This window comes from Calidris pugnax, unplaced genomic scaffold, assembly GCF_001431845.1.
Source record: "Calidris pugnax isolate Ruff unplaced genomic scaffold, ASM143184v1 scaffold22, whole genome shotgun sequence".
Lineage (NCBI taxonomy): Eukaryota > Metazoa > Chordata > Aves > Charadriiformes > Scolopacidae > Calidris > Calidris pugnax.
Window position 1 is genome coordinate 1645031 of NW_015090763.1, and position 16987 is coordinate 1662017.

The 16987-nt window shown below is 42.3% G+C and overlaps 1 long non-coding RNA gene across 1 annotated transcript in view; it reads right to left on the reverse strand.

Moving 5' to 3' along the window:
• The window catches only part of LOC106889763, a 130948-nt gene that overhangs the window by 89242 nt on the left and 24719 nt on the right, over nucleotides 1–16987 (reverse strand). The window contains exon 3 of the long non-coding RNA XR_001412393.1: nucleotides 5674–5774. This is a non-coding gene — a long non-coding RNA (uncharacterized LOC106889763). The remainder of the gene's footprint in view (nucleotides 1–5673; nucleotides 5775–16987) is intronic.

Sequence of the window (16987 nt, forward strand, 5' to 3'; positions counted from 1 at the left end):
TGAACTTAGAAAACAATCTTGTTCTGTTTCTGACCCATACAAATGAAGCTTTCACACAATTTCTGCGTTGCGATAAATAAACACAGACTCTCCCAGCTTTCTAAAGGCAAAGGGCAGAAATTTGTGCTTTATATTCATTGGTTCTGGAAAAAACCAAAAATTTTTAAATGTCACTATGTATTTATTCATATAGAAACCAGTTTCTTGGATTCTTATTTGTGCAGAATTTTCGAGTAACTTCTTTTCAAAGAAGAGGGGCAACACTGCAGCAAATCCTGTGGCACGTTCTGTGATTGGGGCAGTGGTTTGATGGGAGGCAGCCTCACTGGATTGCACTAAAAAGTGAAGTGAGATTGGCTTTGTTGGGGAGTTTCTTTGCATAGTGGATCCAAATAATATTCTTTGCTCACCAATTCTTCATACACCTCCAGTTGACTACCCCTGACACCAGGTTCATGTTTCACCTTAGTCTCATATTATAATAAAGACTACCTAAGATATCATCCATTTCTCTGCAAAGGGGTAAATTCATTATTCTTATTTGGTCAGGCAGCATTACTCCTCCTTTTTCTATTAGTTCAGTTTGAAAACTTGTCTTGCTTGTTTGTTTTCTTTCTTTTTTGCTTCTGTTTTGCATCTGAACTTTCACAAGCTAAGAAACAACAACCAATTAAAAGGAAACATTTTCTTTGTTGAAGGGAATTTGACTGCAGTAGCTATGGGAGAGATCTGCAAACAGCAAACATGTTTCTCCTGTCCCAGGCTCCCACAGCATCAGTGGGTTTGAAGACCTTGTGCCTCTCTGCTTCTTCCTCACTATCTGTTTGGAAGGTTTATGACTTGCACAGACAAATATTTGTGTCCTACAACGTGGCTTAAAATACAGACCCCTTAAAAAGTAACAAGTGGTCTTCATAGCTCAGACCTTCCTGCGTGGGGTGTTTCTAATGAGGGACTGGGCTTATCTAGAGCAACCAGAACAAAAGACTTATAATTCCTGCCTCAGCCCATGGAGGACATTTAGTAACAGGCGAAGACATGACTCTGCCTCCACCAAGACATCAACCCCACGTCTGGGCTGGTCTGTAGATGACTGCAATTTGTTTTTTGCTGTAAATAAAGGCAGGTAGTTTCACCAGAGCAGCTACTACAGATAAGAAGTTACAATGGGATTTGGATAGATAACTGGTGTAGGGAAAACTCAGAAGATAAACATTTACTTCTGCAGGGCTTCCTGATAGCTCCAGACAAAGCAAATCTGGAAGCTGATACAAATGAGGAACTCAGCACAGAGTCTGATCCAAATAAGAGGACTTTCCTGGGGCAAGATTTCATGCAGTCTATGACAAGGACTGCCAGAAAGCCCTATCAACCATGAAACTAGAAAAACAGATTGGGTAGAGAGTGCTGGAGAAAGCTGCAGATCATTAGTCTGCTTTGCCTGATTGCATGTGGTTTCTCCCTTGGCTCAGCAAAGCCAGCTCAATTCCTTTCCCTGTTAGACATTGGCCCAAATTACAGAGTTTACATCCAAACTTTACAAAGCATTAATATTTAGATGGTGGGTTATGTTTCCCTCTATAATGCCTTTAATTTTATGGGAAAATAACATACATTCCAGTTTAAACGTCCCGGTTTTCAACTGCTTGGCTGGTTTCTCATCTGATTACCTGCTAGTTCTATTCCACCAGTGTAATTTCCTGACTTGGAGTAGCACCTGATCTTTGTCAGAGACAAGTAGACCAGAATCAGACATCTTTTACAGCCGAACATTGTGTTGGTTTTCAAAGTCAGGGGAGCAAAGGACCTGAGCCTAGTGGCTCCTGGGACCCACCTCCTGGTCCAAGGATAAAACTGAGACAATGGTATATTTGAAGAGAAAAATCTACCTTTAACTGACTGCCTTGCACACAGGAAACCAGGCAGGCTTTTTTTGTGTTTTTGTTTTTAAATGTTCAGTGGATGAAAACAAAGCTGTTCTGGGAGATGAATTTCGGTTCCCAGAGACAAACTCTGCCTCCTTTGCGGAGCCCCATGAAAACAAAGGTTGGAGACGGGAAATGTTGCTATAAACTACAGTGTCATTAATGGGCGACTCTGTAATAATCATGTGTATTTATAAATCAGGAACAACTTTCCCAGCAAGACTACCTTCCATCACCTCCCACTGCATTATTGTTCCCTGCCAAATCTGTCAGCTCACGCTTGCATTGTTAATTAAGTGAACCACTCAAGGCAGGTGAACAGTGAGGAAACAACCGGCAATTTTCCCTGTGATCATTTCTCTCTTTGGGTCTCTGCACTTGGCTGCCTTCTTTCCACATGACCTGCTTTCTCCCCAACACAGAGGTGAGCCTGTGAGAGGCACCTGTGGGGAGAAAGAGGCAGAAAATCGGGGCGAGAGAGAGAAAGCAAGAGCAAAAGGACAAAATTTGCTGAAAGCCTCATCCGTAGCTCTCAGCATCCCAGGCAGATCCTTTTACTGACTTCAGAGCGAGGGGGGTGGAAATGCTACAAGTAAAAGGATCAACAGGAAAAAAAAAAAACCCTACTTCTTTTCCACTTCTCTCCTTCCTTGCCTCTTCAACCCCCCCTCTTCCTTCCTCCGCTTGCTTGGGAAATTGCTGTACGACCGAAATCCACAGGCAGCTTCAGTTCCTTCCCCTCTCTCTTGACCTTTTCACAGTTCTAAGGGTTATTTAATGAGCTTAGAAAAATAATGCATCAGTTAATGGCAGAATCCCTGGAAGGGCAGCATTATCAAGTTTCCCTTTCCTCCTCCTCACCCTCACTGGAGACCTCATCACCTTCAAACCTCCACTTCCAGCTTGCTTTCTTGTGTGCTTTAAAATGTCTTCAAATTAGTACCACTTTATAAAATGGAGAAAGAGATCAGTGAAAGGCCTGGAAAGGTGCATTTAAATGTTGCACTTTGAAAAACATAGTCACAGAGGTTTGATCTTCTTAAACTAGTGAGAATGAAAAGTAATTTCTTTAAAATCAGGATATAACAACTGATGTACAACAGTAGACATAGTAATGTAGTCACACCATTATATCTCATAGAAGAGGCCACTATACACTGAAAAATAGAGAGGTGATAGGATCACCTATTGCCCAAAGATTGTTACAGCTTCATCCATGCTATGAACATCTCAGCAATCCACACAAAATTAAGATTTGTTGCAATAAATCTAGACTCAATTTCAAGGGACTGGAAGTCAATAATTCTGCCCCTTCTCCCACAGAGCCAAAACCTACTGTCCACACACACTATGAACAACACTTCTGTCTTCACAAAATTAAGATTCCTATGATTTCCAGTGACACTTGAGACCACATTATAATTCGATGCAGAATCCAGAGGTTGCACACAGATAAGAAGTACCCCTGGCTGCCTAACCCTCCTTTTGAAATATTTTTGGGCCTTAAATGCAAGAAAAAGCTGGCTGTAAGGGTACCTAAAATTATATCATTACATAGGAACTTTGAAATATCTAAGTGATCTAAAACAGAACTGAGTCTTCAAATCTTTTGCAGGTAGCCACTCCTTAAAACAATCATTCCTCATCTAACTATTAGGGCTCTCCCTTTATACCTTCACCCATCGTACTGTAAGGATCTAAGGAGGAACCAGCAGTAGATACTAGTTACCTTAGACCTCAGGTCAGTGTAAGGAGAAACATCTCCAAGCTGATTCAATGCACCCAAGATCTGAGTCACATTCTGGAGGAGGCTCTTTACATTAATTAAAGCAGAGTCTAGTGTGACTAAACCCTTAGGGTAAGTATCTTAGTGTCTATAGTTAGGTGGGACGAGTCTCAGGTTTTTCTGTCCCCTCAAAAGGCCTTGTAGAAGAGCTCTCTCTTCTGACTGAGAAGCCTGCTTCTATTTTTCAGCTTGAATTTAATCATGGTTAGTTGACATTCATCTCTTCTTGTGTCAATGTCACCCTTGAGCTTAACAAATCATCCCCTTCTCTGGCATTTTGAATCCTTCTCCACAAGCCCCTCAACACTCTGATTAGCAAGAACAATTGTTTACTTGTCTTAAAAATTCAAGTCTTTGACTCTCCATCCACTTGATTATGCCATCAGTCCATCTCAGAACCTGCTCTTATCTGAATTAGTCTTCATTGGACACGGATGTCTAGACCTGTACATAGCTTTACAGATGAATGTGTACCAGGCTCTTACAGAAAAACATTTCCATTTCTCTTGTTTTATTAGACACACGTTGCCTGAAGCATCTTAGAATTCACCCTTTCCACAGTTCCATCACATACTGATACCTCAGCAAAGTCTTCTAAGCTTGTCTGACATATTCAGGTATTTCTCAGGTTCATAAACATTGTTTTTCCTACACAGATTTCTCAGTTCACTTGTCCAATAATCATCAGCACTGTGGCACAAGCAAATTCTGCTCAGTTTATACCATATTTTTCAATCTTTCATCCCAAGTATTTTGTGCTAATTTCCATTATTAATGAATGTGTGAAGCTGGATCAGACAGGATTGGTACTTGGAAGAATTTTGCCACTAACCACCCTCACTGAAATACTTCCTTTCTTGGAGAAGTTATCTCTTTTTGTAACACTCTTCTGATCAGATTTAACTTTTTTTCCTACTTCTGCCTTAATGAGTATCTCTCATATTGCATGTATCAAATGTTTTAACTTATTTGGGTACAGATCTAAATTACATCAAATAGATAGAAATTGGATAACTTCCTAAAGCAAGATACCACATTATTTTTTCATAGTATTTTCCCAGAATAAACATTGTGATCCACCTTACACTATTTTAATTATTCTGCCATTCAAAGTTGGTTTTGCATACTATAGAGGTCACACTAATACACTTACAAAAGCCTTGATCAATTTTTTCTAAAATACACATGCTTACTATTCTTCTATCATATAATATCAACTCAGGACCGAACCAACATTCTGTGAAACAGCTCTTTCAGGTATCAGAAAAGAAAGCAATTTGTTCCTCCCATTATCATCATATCAAGTAGTTGGAATTTTACTTCTACCTCAGCTACAGTAATTTAAATGTCCATACATTCCTTCCCATTCACGTTCTGCCTTTATGCCATGGTCATTATCAACATCCTTACTGAAATTGAAAGAAAATTATCCATTTTGTTTTGAGGACAAATGCAGATTACTTTTAAGCTTGGTCCCATTCTTACTGCATGGTGTCAGTATTTCTTCTCTCATTATGTTCTCCTTATTTCTATGGCTAAGGAATTTCTACTGTTTGTTTTAATTTCCTCTGCAAAGAATTTCCTTTGTGAGGAAATTAAAACCTTGACATTTTGCAATTCTCACTTTATCCCCACAGCTCATCTGAGATGTTGTTCTCCTTGCTGATCAGTCCCTTTCTTTATAGGTCTACTCATAACCCAAGTGGGTATCTGGAAACCTTTGATTTTTCTATTGTCACAGGACATTTATCCTTTTGACTTTCTGAATCCACCTCATTGTCTGATGGTTTTAATCTAGAGAATTACACAATAGATACTCTTTTATCCCAGAATCTCCAGCCATTTCCTTCGTGTTAATGTAGCCAGTTATATTCAAAAAAATTAATAGAGTTATTTCTAGACTTAGAAGAATGATCTTATTCCTCAGAACTTCCAGGGAGAGAAATAAAAAAAATTACTCACTCTAATTAGAAGTCCACATGCTGCCCAGGGTATTGAATAGGGCTGGAGCGATTTCTCTGGTATACCCAAAGGATGGACACTGTAACACGGGTCAAGTTTATCTGAAAAACACGTTTTTGAATATTGAGGTCAGATTCACTCCTATAAAGGGAAGCAAGCGGAAATACTTTTTCTGTGAATTACGTAAGTGTACCCAAAACACATTTGTAACATGTAGAGAAAAGAAAGCTTTTTTTTTCCTAGTGTTCTGCACAAGGATGACTTTCACTTTAGCAGATAAAGCCATTTCTTTCCTCTTGATCTTAAACTGAAATGCACATTTAAAAACTAGATTTAACTATGGTTATTGGTTGGGAAAAATCTGAGATCTGCACTAGGTTTTAATTCATCTAAATGCCCATTTGCTTTTATACTTTGAATAGGCTTTAAAGTCAGCGGTCAGTCAGCCCAGCTAAACCATTTCACTTTATGCTCCAGCACCTCCCACCTAACCCACTCATTTGGGACCAAGAATTTTAGAACACAACTTGAATGAAGCAGCAACATCACCATTCAGCCCCTCTCATTCTTGTGGTTCCTGGGTTCCCCTGTTGAATGCTCGTACTGAGTGCTGATAATATGCATTGTCACTCATTCTGCAGAATTCCCTTTCTATAACAGATACTAATACACAGCATCTGCTAGAGTACATACATAGCTGTGCCATGAAGACTGGGTACTTTAGGGACTGTCAGATAACTGGAGCTGAATTACCTAGGGGTTCCTTCTCCTTGAATTATTCTACTATGAAATTCTCATCTGCAGGCTGCAAAGGGGAAACGACAGAGAGAAAAGAAACAGCTTCTCCCTGTCTAAACTTTCTGAGGAGCCTGTCGTGCTAAGTACTGGCCTGTCTCCTCTCGTTTGTGTTAACAGTGTCTAAATCAGTCTTTCAACTCACTGCCTTCCACAGGAGGAGCTGAAGCAGCAGCACAAATGGACCCTTAAGTACAAGGGGATAGAGTGAGCTATTTTCATATACACCTGGCGGTAGACGGGGTTGGGGGGGTAAGAAAAAAGAAAAAAAGTACTTTTAGCTTCATGTTTCCATCTCTCATTTCCATTAGTGCAAGCCTGGAAAGCCCCCATCTCTCTATTCATGTATTAAATACATTCCCCAAATAGCTTTAAAACCGGTCTCAGTCTTAATATCAAAAAGTAACAACCTGGAATGAAGCTTGGTTTCCACCCACTGGTGGCTGGTTGATACGGTGGTGCTTCAGCTGCAGCTCCTATGAGTTCCTTGCTCTGGTCTCAGAAAGAAGAGGCTGAGCCTTCAGCCATAGTTAAGAAGAGCAAGGTCTGAGGACACTTAGAGGTCACCTGGCCCTTTGGATGTTTATCTTATGACCATTCATGCACACCTGTGAGGAGCTGCCATTGCCCTTACCGTTAGTCCAACTGGCAGAATAGTGTAAAGAGCCAAAGCTGTGTCCTCCAGGGCTCAAATGGCCCTCACCTATTTCCCATTCACAGGGAAAAAGAAAGCCATGAATGGGTACGGAACAGAGCTCTGGGGCTTTAATCTGGCCCATGAGTTGATCCAGCTGGACCCAGACAACAGTAAGGCAAAGAAAAGCCAATCTTTGGCACCTGCAGCCTTAGGTGCTCTGTGACACAGCTCTGTCATGTGCCCGTTGCTGCTGGAAGCTCTCTCTTCGGAGTATTACAGTCACCAAAAAGGAGACTAAGGCTGCCTACAGGCTCTCTTGCTAAAATTGCTTTCATTTAGAGCTATTTATCAGCATTTTCACACCATTTTTCAACCACTCTCCTCAGCAGCTCTGTGCAATGCAAATACCTCCAAGTCATCACCGCGAGCCCAAAGAGCCCAGCCTGATAAAATACAACACAGGAGGCAGGGAAATTCAATTACAACAGACTGGCTGTGCTCTCCCCAGCTTTTCGCTGCGCTTCAAAGGGGGAGGGATAACAGGTAGACAGATTTTGTAGACATGTGCGTGCAATCATTTCCCTTGCGGATCTCTCACAGGCAAAGCAATGGGTAGGTTTGCCCAACACTTGTGAGAATTTAACTCCTGTGATATGACCCGTTGCAAAAGCTGAAACTTTATTTCAGTCCCACCTGAGCTTGATTTTGAAGGCTGACATTAGGCAAATTTCACCCTTAGACTCAGCTCTCAAGTGTTCAGAGATTAAATTTGAAACATTTCTTTGATTTGACGTTGGAATGATTTAAAGTATCTTCAGTCGTAGCACCAGGGCAAGTAGGGAAATTTGCACATCTGCCTTATCAGCCATTACACCCAGGTAAGGAAAAGTCACAAGTTCTCTGTGCGTGTTTCTCTGCATATGCGAAACGAATCCCAGAAAGTTGGAGGCCAGATAGAAGAATTACTCAATACTATATCAGCAATATGCATTAGCTGGATCTGATCAAGCCTCCAACCATATACTGCTCCCTAACCAACAGGCAGGACACTTCTTTAGATTGCGTGCCAGAATACATGAGAGGGTGTAATCAAATTCCAGGGCAGAGCTGTGATCCTGCTGTAATTTCCAAAACCTGCAAAGTGTCTCCTGTAGGATTTTCCTAATTGAAGACCTTCACTGTACAGCAAGAACAAAGCTGTCTCCCATACGATATTCCTTTAAAACATAGTACAGACCTGTGGCATACCAGATTTTTTTTTCTTTTCTGAATATACACATACATATGTACACATACATACATTTTTTTTTTTCCTGTCCTTTAAGTAATTATTTTTGTTCCAGCAAAATCAGAACAAGCAGAGCAGCTACAAATATCTCAGAAGCTTTTAGAGAGCAGGCAGCAGCCCACACACCAAGCTGCTTGAAGAGAAAAAAACTTGACATGATGAAATTCAGATGCGTCTTCCTGACGGAGAACTGCAGCCAGGGCAGCTGCCAAGCCGGGGTGAGCCAGGGAGCAAGGAGGCATTATGCCTCCTGTCACTGACTCCACCACGAAGAGCCCTGCACCCGTGACACCTCCCCACCTCTCTGGTTCCAGGGGGGAATATGGGGAAGGGGGACTTCAACACAGGAAGGATATGGCCCTATTGGAACAGCTCCAATGGAGGGCCACATAGATGCTCGGAGGGCTGGAGCACCTCTCCTACAAGAACAGGTTGAGAGAGTTAGGGTTGTTCAGCCTGGAGAAGAGAAGGCTCTGAGGAGACCATACAGCCCCTTCCAGAACCTAAAGGGAGTCCAGGAGAGATGGAAAGGGACTCTTGAGCAGGGTGTGGAGCCATAGGACAAAGGGGAAGGGCTTTAAACTGAAAGAAGGGAGGTTTAGATGAGATCTCAGGAAGAAATCTTCGCTGTGAGGGTGGTGAGAACCTGGCCCACGTTGCCCAGAGAAGCTGTGGTTGCCCCATCCCTGGAGGGGTTCAAGACCAGGCTGGATGGGGCATCGAGCAACTTGGTGTGGTGGGAGGTGTCCCTGCCCAGGGTAGGAGATTGTAACTGGATGACCTTTAGGGTCCCTTCTGACCTGAACCATTCTATGAATCTATGACTAATGGGAATATAACATTTGGCTTCCAAAATGGGAAAAGAAGGAGCTGACAACATCTGCTGCACAAGCCTGTGCTCAGGATAACATGGGGAGCATCCATTGCTTCTGCTGCCACGGGACCAAGGAGTCAGGAGCCTCTGGCATGGAGATATAAATGTCTGCAGTCTCTGTGATGTTTCAGCAGCACATAACAAGAAGTTGTACCATATTATAGCAACAGACCCTCCAGCATTAAGACACATCCATAACAGCCCAGCTGCATTCCAGGATCCAGGAGCCTCCTTTACTGAGACATGTGTTCCTTACCTCTGCTTTATTACCAAAGAGCAGCCCACAATCTCTGGTTTTGAAACATCTGTGGGTAACCTATAGTACCTACTGCCAGGAGCTCCCCCAGCCAAGCCGCACACGCAGTTTGTTAATTCTAACTGTACCTTCCTGAAGTGCAAAGTCTTATTACTACTATCCATTACCTTGGGTAAATATTGGAACAGCAGCATTCACAGCACAACGCACTGGGACACAAACACTTTCAGCCTCAAGCCCTAAGGATCCTACTGAATTTTTACGCAGGAAAACTACTCTTTGAGTCCATGGTGATACACAGAAATAACTTGGCTAGGGATATTCAAGGACATCAAGATGTGGCTGCACTGTCTATTGGTGACAGGGCTTAAGCACCTGCTTAATTTTAGGCTGGTTCTTAAAACTCACCAAAGTGCTTTTCTAAGGGGTATTTTCCTGTCCTGAGTGGCAATGCACTTACAGCTAGATAAAAATCAGTATCAGTGAAAGAAGAGAATCCTCTATGGGGAGAAAAGTTTGGGAAAAGCAGATGTAAAGGATCCATTGCCCTCACGCTAATGTTCCACTTTGGAAAGTCAATTATTATCCCTAAGGATCTGAATATTCTGTTATGGGAAAGCAGTGGTTTGAATAGATGTGTGTGTGGGAAGACACACACACACACACACACACAAACTCTCACACAAAGGATATTGATTCAAACTGTATTTATGATTCCTCAGACCTTTAAGAAATTGATTTTAGACTATTCTCCCTCACTCCAGCTGAAAATAAAAGCACAGTGTAGGATCCCTTAAAGAACTTTCCTGATAGAGGGAAAAAAAAATCCTAAAGTTTGTATGAAAAAAAGAAAAAAAAGAAAACCCAAGAATCCTGTGGATTTGGTGTTCAATATTCTGTCAAATGCCTTTTCAAAGAAATAGAAAACTTAGAAATGGCATTTAAAAATAAACAAGCAAACAAACACAGCTCCACTTCTTTCTTTCCTTTTCAAGTAAGATATTGTATTTATTTTCAGTAAGTTCAGATAATAACTTGATTTTGCAATTCTCCTCTATCACCAAAGTCTTCCCTGGAATTCAGTGTTCTCATTAAGACTTTTTTTTAAAGAGACTTACACAAACTTAAAGTTACAAAATAGCCCCTGTGCCAGCCATCTGCACTGGTACACGTCTGCCAAATCGAATTCAGGCTAAAATTCAGGCTTTGAACCTAAATAAACAATCTGTCTTTATTAAGCAAAGTGCTTAAGAAGTTTGCTCAACTTTAAGCCCAGGTTTAAAACAAAGACTGCAATTTTGCTGAGTTCTAAATGTTGTGATGAGCAAATGCACAAAGCGACTGCTTGTGCTTTGGAGGAGTTTGTCCTGTTCATTGGTGTCAGTCTCCTACAGACTCCAGCAAGACCTGCTTTAACACCAAGTCTGACCACAAGAAAGTCTTATTTGGGCACAGAAATACATATAACATGAGAATAGTTTTCTAGGTATGGACCACAGTCTTCTTTTAGCTCCTACCATCACCATTTTTATTAGCCCCTGTGTTTTCTGCCCAAGTGAGTGTCTTACCCATCGAGGGGATCCACTTCATTTCATTCTAAGCACCAAGCATCAGCTAATTATAAACCAAACACAAATTAAACCCATCTTCCCATCCTCCTCTCTGAAACCCCTAATTGCCCATTACCCTGTATTGTGCTCTGACACAAAAGTAATTCTACTAAGTGGGGAGTTTTGTTGTTGTTTTTTCTTTCATAAAAACTGTTAATTTGCTATTAAATCTCTTGTTGAAAGACTAATAGCTTAATGAATGCATTAAACATGTGCAAATTAGGTTTTTTTTGCTGCATTACTTAGTTGAAGATTGAAAGGGTATGATACATCATCGTTGGCTCAGTAGGATTTAATGAGGCATTAGACCATCTTCTGTCTTGGAGGCCAGACTTATGAATGATCCCCAGAATTGCACAAGCAACACTTGTCCCAGGTCCCTCTCCCGCTAGCGACATATATTTTCCCTCTTTTCTTTTTCTTCTCCCGTTGCCGCTGATGTACGTGAAATAAAAATGTAGTTTCCAGATCAGTTTTATAATGAAAAGTAGCCCATTGCTGATGACAAATGTTGTTTACAGTCACAAGAAAAGAAGGTGGAATGGTGAGTGAATATATTAGAGGAGGAGAGGATAGCTTTTATATTCATTATACTGCCATTTTGGGCCTGCGAAGACACATAACCTTTCCCTTTCTCCCTCCATCATACAGTCACTTTCAGATGTCTACATTAAAATAAAAAGCTGCAGGCGGTGTGCTTTGCATTAGCTACTATCAATGAAGAAGACATTTCCCACCAGTCAAACAGAGCTCCTTGTGGGAATACCATCCCTCTAAACACACTTACGGAGGTTTTCCTGGATGTTTTCCCTATTGTACCCCTTCTCCGGGCTCCTTCCTGCTCCACACAAAAAAACAACTTGCATAAGACAATTAATAAAAGCCAGTAAAAGGTTCTTATTCATATCAGTTAAGAAGAAGAATGGTATTACCCCATCACGATGATGTAACACAGCAGCAATCATAGATGCCTGCTTGAGGAGAGGGAACCTCTTCAGAGAGGGTTATTTAGGAAGATTTTTTAGACTTCTGGGGCCTAAAGTGAAAGGCATAAGCCCCATCTGCTAAGAATAGAATGGAAGTACCCCCAACTCCACCAGAAATTGCATTTGAGCTGGGGAAAGCCTGCTGGATAACCTCAGTTGGACACAGTTTGCAGAGGTTTGCAGGCTTCCAGCATGGGACCAAGAAGACACTGTTCCCAAAGAGGAAGATTTTGAGTGTGGAGATTGAAAATATGAACAGATTATGGACAAAAATCTCTCCTGGGAGGCCTGGTGGTCTTCTGCTGCTCAGGGAGAAGTGGAGACAAAAGGAGGAGGATGGAGTTTGTGGAAGAAAGGCTTTTATCTTGGCAATGGCAAAAAAGAAACTCTTTATTTTGAGAAAAGTTAGATAAATTAAATTCCAGAAGAGGGATGCATAGTTTAAATATTTTTGAGGTTGTGTCTGTCAATTAACAGAGGAAGAGGTCTGTGGAGAGGTGGCTGTAGGACAGCCATGAGCTGAGATGTTCTGGAACAAACCCAGAGTCAGACAGGCTGGCACCTATCCCACCCTCACGTCTTTACTTATAACTACTATATGCCATGATCAAAAGGCTGTCAGATACTAATGAAGTCTTAATGCATCATCTCTCATTCACACTGACTCATGCGAGACATTTTGGGCATCCAGGTTTAGTGGGTCATATTCCTCGGCTCCTGCTGTAGCCAGCAAAGAAGGATTAGCTCTTTCAGATTTGGAACAGATAAGTTAGGATCCTGGCATGAATTACTATTTTTTCAAGTCTTTCTCTGCTGATTCTACAAGGAGCTTTAGGGGTTCCAGCTAGTTATCTCTGACACCCAAGTCAGATGTCTGAACTTAGACAGTGAATAGCTTTATAGAACTATGATTTTATTCAGCTCTGCAAACACAAATATGTGAAGAGCATCAGGGCTCCACTGCTGCAATCAATGGCTCATGGCTAGACATTATCTAAGGGCCAAGAAGAGCCACAGCGTGTAGAATTATTGCTATACCTGTGTGTTTTCAACTGAGCTGGTACCCTCCACTGTCCTGTAAGGAATCTCATGGAAGGGGCATGTAAGGGACCAGCAGAATTAAAATGAAGTTCTGATTGTGTGAAAATCTTCAATAACGTGGCCACGGTATCATCCCTGGTGCTTTCCAACTGTGTTTATATTGGGTGGAACCTCCTCTGGTTCGTGCTGAAGCCAAAGCAGAACGTGAACTTGTCAGGCAGTTCCTTTCTGAGGGATCTAGCTTTTAGTGGAATGTGAAATGACAAGAAGAACTGATGTCTATTCAGGAAACATTCGTGTTCTACTGAGTACTAAGGACATGCCTCATTTAGCCCCAGTCCACTGACACATTCATTAATTTGTTAATTAATTGGAGTGTAGCTTCTGAGCTAACCAACTAAAATTCAGGATTTAGTCTCACCATCCCCTGAAGGTGCATCCAGAGTGATTGGCACCTGTAGAAGACATATTATTCACCCCATCTATCTGAATATCAGAGTTGGTATGAGAACAATCATTCTGTGACACCTATAATGGTGTGCACTGCCTTTAGAAAGCTCCTGAACTACCAGCCTAGACAGGATACCTAACTCTCAGGTGGTTAATGAAATGAGGTGGATCCCATCTCACAGATGTTGGAGAACAGTTCCATTAACACTCTCTATTAATACACTGACAGCGTAGAATAATACCATCATAAGTTCAGCTAATCTTTTTGCACCTCATAAGTTATGAAAATGTTTTACAGGTTATCAACAGAACTCACTTCACCCATAATTAGGACACATTGGGTTTAAAAGCCTGCGTGAATGCTGGTTGTTACTCTTTAGAAATACAATTATTTCTGCAGGGAGAGAAGGCAGTCCATGTACCTTACAATAGTGTTGTTGTTGAAAGCACATATATCCATACACAAAAAGTAGTGGAGTTTTTAGATATTTTAAACTCAAAGACTGATGCATGGGAAGTTGCAAACACTTTTTTTTTTTGTCACGACAATTAGAAATCAGAAGCATTCATTCAAAACTTTAAGAACTGTGAATAATTGTACCTTACACCCAGGCAAATACTGGCACATGTGCTATGGAATAGGATGTGTCCCTGCTATTCAAACTCAACATTTCTGTGTTCCCATTGCCTATAGTCTGGGCTCACATTGTTACCTGTACACAGCACGGCAGCGGCGTACAAGGTCAGTGGTAGACTGCACTCCTATTGTTAGTGTTTGAAGAGGGAACATTTTATCCTTCACAACAAATCTACATATAGGCTATTGAATGAAATACAATAGCCTCACTAAATTACTTCATCCATTAGCTAGATGCCCGTAAGAAAAATAAAACAGTGTATTTTTGTAGGATCCATTATGGATTGTGAGGTAAACAACTTGCATTCAGGGAACAAAACCCTGGTATCTTACCCCAAAAGCAGCAAAATTTTGGTATTCTAAGGGAGGTGGGAAAATTCTTTCAGCATTATTTAGTAATACTTCAGGAAGCCAAGAAGATCTGAAATATCAGTGCTGTGTAGGCACAAGGGGTATGTGCTTTGCCTTAGTTGATCTAACATATACTCCTCAACTTGAGAGAAGGTATCAGAGTGCAAAGAGAGCTGGGGGCTCCCTGGGGACTTGGGGAGTCAGGAGGGATCCCCTCAGAGCTGGCAGGGCAGGGTGTCAGAGTGTGGGACCCATCCCACTACCCCAGCAAGGGAGCAGGACAGCCAGAGCAGACCCACATCCTACAGCATCTCTGGGGCAGGGGCTGATGGTCCCAGGCTGGGATGGAACGGGGCTCAGGGTCCGTGGGGCAGGCTGTTGTGTGTGGGATGGAGTCCCTGCCTTTAGGGATACCAATCTCATACCTTAAAGATTTCCAAGACCTTCTGTGAGCAAAAGTGATGAGGGGAACGGTAGCAGGTGAGCATCACCTCTAGTATGAATCCAAGCAGTAGCCACTGCAATGCTGACAGCATGCTACAAGGTCCTGAGGGTTACACTGCAGTTCCCCCACCTCATTTCATCCCAAACCAGGTAGTCATAATCTTCCTTACTCTTCATTTGGACCCAGTGGCTCTCAAGCACTTCTGACAACACTAGCAAATATGCTCCTTTAGCTAAAAAGGCAAGAGTCGTGATATTGAAGAGAGAAGGTTGGGACAGACATTTTCCTTTATCTTTCTCTTTTTTTCCCCTCTCAGACTCTGCTGATGAAGCTTGTCTTTTCCTGCCCAGTATTCCCAGTCTCCCTCTGAGCTCAGGACTCAGCTGCCATTCTCGAAAACCTGATGTGCAGGTGACACTTCAAGGGTGTAATCAGAAAACGTCACGGGGGATGGAGGAGCAAGAGATGCTGACACAAGAGAAACCATTCTATTTTAAGCAGGCCAAGTGCATGCCTACTCCCAGCCTTCAAATTAGCAGGGCTGTCTGCTCTGCGTGCCATGAATCATCCCAGTCTGGCTGGGGGAGGTAGAGATCTTTCCCCAGCCTGTGTGGGGGCTTGCTGAAGAGGGTGTGATGAATCCCCACTGGGAACTGAGGCAGCCGGGTGGGTTGGCTGGCTCTGGAGCAGCGAGGGGACTCTCAGCATCATCAGGAGATGTGGCACAGCCAACAAGATGCATCTGGCAAGTCGAGGGTAACTCACAAACCTCTTGAAGATGTTACTGAAGTGGCAGTAACTGGCCAAGAGCTCTCATCACAGCCAGCACTGCAGCAGAGGTGCTGGGAAGAAAGGGCGTTGAGGAGGGATGATGGGACCCCTTTGAGGAGAGGAATGAACAATGCCCTTCGGGCACAGTCCTTTCCTTGTAGCTAAACTCATATCCGCCAATCCATTCCCATTAGTAATTCAGGCATTTTCCAGGGCAGAACACCAATGAGTCTCTGACCTGTGAGAAAGCACCACTGCATCGACCAAGGAGAGCTGGAACTGGGCTAGCACTGTGGCCACCCCACCTGTGATCCTGCTGCAACTGAGCTGGAGCAGTGTGCCCTATATTTTGGAGCAAACAAGAAGTGAGTAAAACTCCGTCTATCTTGCATAGGAGAGAACACAGATATTTGCATTATAAACATAATCCATAGGTGGCCAAAGATTCTACTCTTTCATATGCCCAGAGATTACATCAAAACAGGAACTGAGACTGGAAGAGAAGATCCCTGTGACCTACCAGTGCACACTGTGCTTACCCTAGACTTCAAAGCATGTAGTTGTACAAAGCCACCGCTTTTTCTCTCTTTTATTCAGGATTCAGAAAGCATAGCTATGAGAAGGCTGTTGACCTTCCAAACATTGCACTAAAGCAACTCTTCAGTGTGGAGGTAACTCAGACCTGTGCCCAGTCAGGAGTGCTAAAACTCTGGTGCATGGTGGAGGGCAAATTGTTTGCTTCACGGCACTCATACATTGTGTTACCATCCAGTATTTGTCCCTGCAGGTCTTTGGGAACCACTTCTAATTCCTAGAAGGAAAAATAAGGGAAGTTGTTGGAGGAAGGATGGGATAGGTAGCAACCTGAGTTACTTATTAGCACTGTAATTATTTGCTCTGGCCAAGGAATCTGAGGAGAGTAAACAAAACCCGAAGGGAAGAAAAACAGAATTATCACAACAGAGCGTGTTTTGAGCCCCCCAGAATATTCAATTGCTTTTCTTATGGGTAGGAAACCAAGGTGAACCCAATGTCACCAAGTCCGAGGCAGAAAACGTTTGAATGACGTGCCCCATGCTGAGACACAAATTCTTGTGAATCAGGAGTATTACACGTTGCTGAGGCAGCTCAGCCCTTCGGCGTGTTTTTAAGCCTGACTCAATTAAAACACAA